Source organism: Mus caroli, chromosome 18 (genome assembly GCF_900094665.2).
Source record: "Mus caroli chromosome 18, CAROLI_EIJ_v1.1, whole genome shotgun sequence".
In the NCBI taxonomy this organism is placed as follows: Eukaryota; Metazoa; Chordata; class Mammalia; order Rodentia; family Muridae; genus Mus; species Mus caroli.
Genome location: NC_034587.1, coordinates 25,717,022 through 25,724,823, shown reverse-complemented (window position 1 = coordinate 25,724,823; position 7,802 = coordinate 25,717,022). Strand labels below are relative to the sequence as shown.

Sequence of the window (7,802 nt, the reverse complement as noted above, 5' to 3'; positions counted from 1 at the left end):
AAGTCCCCCACACGCTCCCCCACCCACTCCCACTTCTTGGCCCTGGCGTTCCCCTGTACTGAGGCATATAAAGTTTGCACGACCAATGGGCCTCTCTTTCCACTGATGGCCCACTAGGCCATCTTCTGATACATATGCAGCTAGAGATTTGAGCTCTGGGGAGTACTGGGTAGTTCATATTGTTGTTCCACCTATAAGGTTGCAGATCCCTTTAGCTCCTTGGTTACTTTCTCTAGCTCCTCCATTGGGGGTCCTGTGTTCCATCCAATAGCTGACTGTGAGCATCCACTTCTGTGTTTGCTAGGCCCTGGCATATTTTGAACTACCCCTCCATCAGCCTCTTCGACATCCTCCAACCCTCATGCTCTCCATCACTTAATGTAGGGGAGAAGCCAATTGAATTTCATATTCTAGATCATTTGAGGATCTGGAAGAGAAGATAGAGAATAGAACAATGCTCCTTCTAGATGGATGGCCTAGGCAGCTAATACTATAGTGCATTAGAAAGAACAACATGCTCAAGACTAACTTCCAGGGGGCAGGAAAGGTACATGTCTTTTGTATAAGAGATTTCTAGCCATGCCAAGCCATAACTCATAATATTTATTAATGTGTTCTAAATATTGCTTCATGATATTTATTATACACAAATATCTGGAAGAAATTTATATTCACATCAAGAAGAAGAGATCATTTCTTTTGAGGGAGAAATTGTGTAGCTGCAATCACAGAATTTAAGCACAAATAGCTTTCTGAGATTATAATAAGGCTAAAGAATATTTTAGGTCATTGAACAGAAGATGTGAAGGTCTAACACTAGATGCACAAAAGCACCTACATGCTTATATCCAGGGACAAGATAATGGGAATAAAATAAAAATGACAGGTATATACTGTAGACAGTGAAAATAACATTTTTCTCTCCTTAGCGCGCCACACATTGCATTTAAGCCCAGGCTCCTGGGTCCTTTATGTGTTTAGGATCCTGCAGTTCATTGTGACCAGCAGTTCTGGAATGCTGGTGGGGTCTCTGAGACAGAGGATTCCTTTCTTTCCTCACTGCTTTCTAATAAGGGTAAGCTTAGTATTTAGTGAGGTGGAATATTGGAGTCATTATATTTTTCAGACATAAGTTATAAGAATAATCTTGTTTCCCCATTGTGTAACTGTACCATACTTACTGTATCCTTTCTTCTGCTCAGGGACATCTGAGATGTTTCCAGTTTCTGGCTATTATAAATAAAGTTGCTATAAACATTGTGGAACATGTTTCCTTGTTATATATTGGAGTATCTTTGGGGCATATGCCCTGTAGTGGTATAGCTGGGTCTTCAGATAGAACTATGTCCAGCTTTCTGAGGAATGGTCAGATTGTTTTTCAAAGTGGTTTTACCAGTTTGCAATCCCACCAGCAATGGAGGAGTATCTTTCTCCACATACTTGCCAGCATCTGCTATCACCTGAGTTTTTGAAATTAGCCATTCTGATTGGTGTGAGTTGGACTCTCTGGGTCATTTTGATTAACATTTCTCTGATGACTAAGGATGTTGATTATTTCTTTAGGTGCTTCTAGGACATTAAATGTTCCTAAGTTGAGAATACTTTGTTTAATTCTGTACCCCATTTTTATTGCATATTTTATTTATTTATACTTCAAATGCTAACCTTTTTCCTGATTTCCCCTCCACAAACCTCATATATCATCCTGAGTGAGGTAAATTGCTGAAAAGTAGATATTAGCCCCAGCACTAAGAATACCCATGTTACAATCCACAAACCATATGAAGCTTAATAAGAAGGAAACCCAAATTGTGATTACTTCAAACTTACATAAAAGAGAGAACAATATAATCACAGGGGGTAAAGGGAGGAAGGGACCTGGGAAGAAGAGAGGAGTGGGAGGGAAAAAGGAAGGGCAGGATCAAGTATGGGAAGGGACAGGAAGGAATACAGAAGGTCAGGAAATTGAATAGAAATGTGTATCAGTGGTGTATGGGGAACTGGAGGTAGCCACTAGAAACTCCAGGCTCCCAGGACTCAAAGGTGATGACTTTAGCCAAAATACCCAACAAAGGGGAGATAGAACCTATAGAGACCACCTCTAATAGATAGGCATGGTCTCCAGTTGAGATATGGGGCCACCCATCCATCTCAAGATTTTAAACCCAAAATTGTTCCTGTCCAAAGGAAAAACTGAGACAAAAAAAGGAGCGGAGACTCAAGGAAAGGCCATCCAGAGACTGTTCCACCTAGGGATCCATGCCACCTGCTGACAAAAATCTAGACATTACTGCTGATGCCAATAAGCGCTTACCGACAGGAAGCTGGTAAGGCTGTCCCCAAAGAGGTTGTGCCAGCTCCTGACTAATAGGCATGAAAATACTCACAGACCACCATTGAACTGAGCCTGGGACCCCAATGGAAGAGCTAAGGGGAGGACTGAAGGAGTGGAAGGCGTTTGCAAGCCCATGGAAAGAACAGTATCAAATGGACCACCCGGAGCTCCCAGGGACTAAACCACCAACCAAAGAGTATACATGGAAGGATTCATGGCTCCAGCTATATATGTAGCAAAGGGTGGTCTTATCTGGCACGAGTGCGAGTGGAAGCCCTTAGACCAGTGGAAGCTTGATACTCCAGCTTAAGGGGATGCTAGAACGATGAGTCAAGGGTGGACGTGTGGGTGAAGGAGCACCCTCATAGAGGCAAGGGTGAGGGTGAGGGAGGGTACAGGGGGTTGTGGAGGGGAAACCGAGAAGTGGGTTATCATTTGAAATGTAAACTGATAAAATTGTTAATAAAATACTGTTATTTCTAAGTTTTCCTCTTATATAAACTGTGGACATCTATATAAAGTTCTTATCCCATGAATCTACTGCTTGAATGCTGACTTCACCAGTAATAACTCATGCTCCTGTACCACGCTCTTTCCTCTCTGCACTCCTGTGTGCCGCTTCTGTTTTGTTCATTTCAGGCTCACATTCTCTTTCCCCATATCCTATTTTAGAAGTTGTTAAAACCTTCCCATTTTTGGCAATTCTCTCCTTTGTCTCCTCAGACCAAGGGAAACCTCTACAAACTGCCCCTTCATTAGTGTGTTTGTACAAAGATTGAATTGTGTTGTTTTATGAGACTAAAAAACATACTATTCAACAGGCACATCCCCCAGTGTATAAAGCCAATAAATTTGCATATTTCCACATGGGAGAGGACAGCTTTCAGTTGCATTTATCAGTGATGATTCATGTAAACTCTGCCTGAAGCAAATTTCCAGGTCGATCACATCTGTATTATCCATTGCTGTGATGTTCTCATTTTAATTATATGAGAGACCTGATTTTATTTCATGGTTTAAAGTAAAAGAAAAATCTGAGATCTAAAGAAAAAAAATCCCACGCTCTCTTCAGCTCTTCTCAACAGAACCCTGAAGTTTTTATGAGAGAAGTATGAAAAGGGGGAAGAAACTATTTCCCTAGTGAGGGGAGCCCACCAAAAAGTTTATAAAGGAAGCAAAGTCCCCTGAGGCAGTAATCAGTGGTCACACAGCTTCTGACAAGCACAGCGGAATTTTATCTAGTGCTTGCTCCAGGGCTACTCTTAGTTCTGGTCAATTCCTTTACTAACCGGGATATGAAAGGAACCCAAGTGAAAACAGTCCAGGGCAAAAAATAAGCAAGTTAATGTAAAACAAACTCATTATATCTGGAATATTAAGGCTTTTCCATGTCAGATTTTATTCTCTTTGCCCTAGAGCCGTTCAAGTTCTGAAGATTCATTTAATATAAAGCCAAAATAATATTTTACATAATGCTCCTTTTAGGAAGAAAGTTTTTGTTACAATGAAACTGAAATGATAGTAGGCTTGAAGCAGTAAACTAAATGGAGAAGGGTCTATAAAAATCTAAGATGGCAGTCAAATGCCACACACTAATAAGCTTTCTGGGGGGAAGGTGTTCTTGCATTGACACCTCAGTCCTTTCTGCTTCATCTTGAAACTCTCTTTCTATAGTGGCATCTCTTCCTAAACTGTTTTTTCTCCAAAAAGAAAATCAGTCCTACTTTCTAGCTAATTAGGATGGTGTATAATTAGGTTCTAGCCTGTAGGAAGGGCTTAATCTCTGTAAAAAGTGTAGGAGAATCAGTGATTTCTATTAGCTCCACTCTGCCAGCCAAGTTTTATATATTATTTATTTTTATTGTGATACTTCATTTAATAAGACATGTCATTCCACTGATTTTATTTTGGTGTCTTGGTTAAAGTAAATTTTCAGCCATATGTTCCTCCACATACACAATGTCTGGTATACATAGTGATTGCATACCTCCAATAATAAGGGGCTGGGAATGTTCACATTTTCAAAATCAAATAATCCTGGCCGACCCCATATCTGTGTTCCTATCGAAAACTTTCATAAATGCACTGCAATTAAGAGGGTCTGCCAGTGCTTTAAGGTACAGAAATACAAGAGTTTATGAACATAGATTCTTTCAAGGGCTATATAGAACAGACAGCAAGAAAACTCTCAATAGCAACTTGACCATTAACTTGGATCTCATGTACACCAAGAAATGGATGCATAATAAGGAGGTATGTAAGTCTGCTTTAGAGAAAACTACTTTCTCCTTGTGTCCACACAAGTCAGAAAAGTGATTCAGGAATGACTTTTGCTATATAGTATATTAAAAACCCCTTTCTTATGGTTTCACACTTGTGATGGCATCTCTAGGATTTAACCTGATAGACTGAGGCAGGATTTACCTTTACTTGTAACCAACCTTAAGTGGAGAGCCTCTTGTTTTGTCTTCCCACTACCAACAGACCTGTCTGCTCATATGCACAATTGTTCCTGGGAACATTTCCTTATTTTGTATTTGGAAACTCTGAAATTATCAGTTTTAACTAAGTAATCGATTACTGACAATATATAGTGTAAATGAAAGTTGGAGAGCCCAGGACTTTTCATAGTCTACTGGTGTGGGACATAAAACCATGCTAGGAAATTTGGTAAGGTAGAGCAGGTCAAGACCTGGAGACTCTCTAGGCACACACCTGAGGCTGAGGACACTCCTAGCTTCCTGCTAGACTCCTTACTTGGAACACCAGGTGCAATGCTTCTCAAATAAAAGAGATGTGACCTGTGGTCATGTAGGTCCAAAACAGAGTTCTCCACGATAATGAGGTACCTAGAGGCCTGGAAGCCATAGTCAATAAGCTTCGTTTCCCAAACATTCCTCCCTGCAAAAGGTATTAATGTCAGGGTCAACCTGAGAAGTAGGGTATTGTTTTACACATCCATTTTCTGCTATGACAATAAACTGGTAAGAACCATGGCCTGTCTCTTTTCATTGAGATCTGCAGTGGGGAGCCATGAAGAAGCCTTTCTTCTCCAGAGCAGTAGCCTAGTCTCCTGTCAAAGGCCACTCTGTACTCCCAGCTACAAATGTCACCAAGCCTGCAGCTGCCAAGCTAAGGACAACCACTTCCTGCTGGGACAAGTTAGTGCTCCCCTTTTCCCCTAGCCCCACAATAGGTGCTGTTGCCAGCCGGCGGGCCCCCTATTCCATTTTCTGCTTTTCCACAATTTTCAGTAGTTCCTGGATGTGCAAGGGTCCAAGAATCCCCTGAGCCTGAGGACCCCTTCCCCACCAATTAGCTCCGGCATTCCCACATCTAAGTCTGTGCTTCCCCACCCCTAGAGCATGGAAAGGTGTCTCAGAGCTTCCCTACAGCCCAGCTCAGTCAGTTAAGCAGGAGACTTTTAATCTCAAGGTGGTGGGTTCGTGCCCCACTTTGTTGGGCACCTGTTGTAAGGTTGTCGGCCCAGGTCTGCTCAGCTACTGGGCACAGCTGCTTGGGGAAGCAGAACAGATGCTGGTATATGCTACAAGTCTGGAGTATGGCAGAAAGCTGGGAGTTACTTAAGCTTAGAGTTTATGCCCATCAAGTCTCTGGATCTTGATTTGTTCCATGTTACCAAACTTCCTGGGATGGTTTTATGTCCCACATACTGGGACTCAGTTCGTTCATTCAAGATGATGGGAGATGTTGCACTGTTCTGATAATTTCAAGTTCTCAGTTCAGAGTCATTGAGAACGTCCTCATGACAGTTTTAGGCCGTTGTGGCTGGACCTGGACTCATCACTGAAACAATACTCAGATAAGGAATAGATATAGCAGGGATAGTTGCTGAGATGCCAGAGCTGTGGATCTCAGTTAACCTGTGTATATTTATCTCTGGAATTGCCCAATTTTTATTTTGAAATTCAAATCCCAGCACATCCTAGATATCTTTAAAAGCCTATGGTAGGTTCTTTCTTATGCAAAACAATTTATAGAAGACTCCAGTTTCCAAATCCTATTGCATGTGTGTGTGGGTGTTGGTGTTGGTGGCAGACAATCCTTTTCACTGTGAAATTCAACAAGAACTCATATTCAACCTCAAACTCTCTAGTTTTCCCTTTTAATCAAGTCTATTAGGTAGTCTATAGGACCAAGTGTATTTATTTTATACTCAGTGCCTACATTTCACCATCTGTAAAATGGAATCAATAGAACTACTCATTTCATAAGACTACAGTTAGCATTAGTGAGGCAATATTGACAATGCTCATGAAACAAAAAGTGTCATGCTTTAAGCATTGCACTTCCAATGTTGTTAACTCTCGTTTCTGATACCCAGTAATATCCCAAGCCTAATGTCCCTTTATATACTTTACTGTAAAGCCTTGAAGTCATGCTGTAGAGCCACACCTCTCCAAATCAGTCCCATCATTCTGCAGAGGACTGCAGCAATACAGAACACAGAATAAAGTCAATCAACCCTTTACAGGTAATTTTTTTTAAGACTGAAAGTAATTTACAAGTGAATAAATATTAGTCTGTTTTCTAGACCCAGTGCTCACAGACATAATAAAAGCCAGGCCTAGAGTTAAATATCAAGGGAATGCTGAGGACAATGGTGTTTGTATTTCACATTACAATTATGTTTGCTGTATCTGTGATTACTGCCCTCCCCAATCTATTCTTGATGGTTTCCAGAGAAGACAAGAAGGCTTAAAATTGATAATAGAGACAGAAATGAATATGTTAAAACAAGTCCATATGGTGTTTTCCTTACAGATCTAACGCCTGAGATTCTGACTTCTCTCTTGCCTTTGACGCTACAGTGTATCTCCTTTAATTTTTGGCTTTTAAACAACCTTTTTATTGCTTATGGAATGTAAAAGGATGATAGTTTATAGCATAAATAAAATGTCCAAGCAGGTTTCCTGATGGTCCTGTCATTGAATCTGATTTTTTTCCCCCAAATGTCCTGACGTGGCTTGTGACCACTAAAGCTGGAGAGGTCAGATAATGAAGCTACTGGAATATGACCTGAAAACTTCTCCATGTATGCATGTTTGTGCTTAAATCACTCCTCCAACAGCTAAAGGTGATGCTTCCTAAGCACTCACAAGAAAATAGAGCTGTGTGTGCTGTGTAAAGTAATTACCATGATAAGATTTCTTAAGTTTATAATTTTCCTTATAGGTAGGGTTGTTGGATTAGTACCTAGGAAGGAGCTTAAGGCTGATCCAAAACAATATATATATATGTATATGTATATGTATATATATGTATATATATGTGTATATATATATATATATATGATTGTAATTACAATTTTCACATAGACATAAAAATCAACACATGAAATCTTTTTTTTTTTAATTTTTTATTAGGTATTTTCCTCATTTACATTTTCAATGCTATCCCAAAAGTCCCCCATACCCACCCCACCCCCACTCCCCTACCCACCCAC

General features: G+C 40.4%; 1 pseudogene across 1 annotated transcript in view; it reads left to right on the top strand.

Moving 5' to 3' along the window:
* The first annotated feature begins 2,259 nt into the window (after positions 1–2,259).
* Positions 2,260–7,802, top strand: part of LOC110285134 — a 25,047-nt pseudogene continuing 19,504 nt past the window's right edge. The window contains exon 1 of the transcript XR_002377022.1: positions 2,260–2,327. The product of XR_002377022.1 is annotated as a cold shock domain-containing protein E1 pseudogene (transcript). The remainder of the gene's footprint in view (positions 2,328–7,802) is intronic.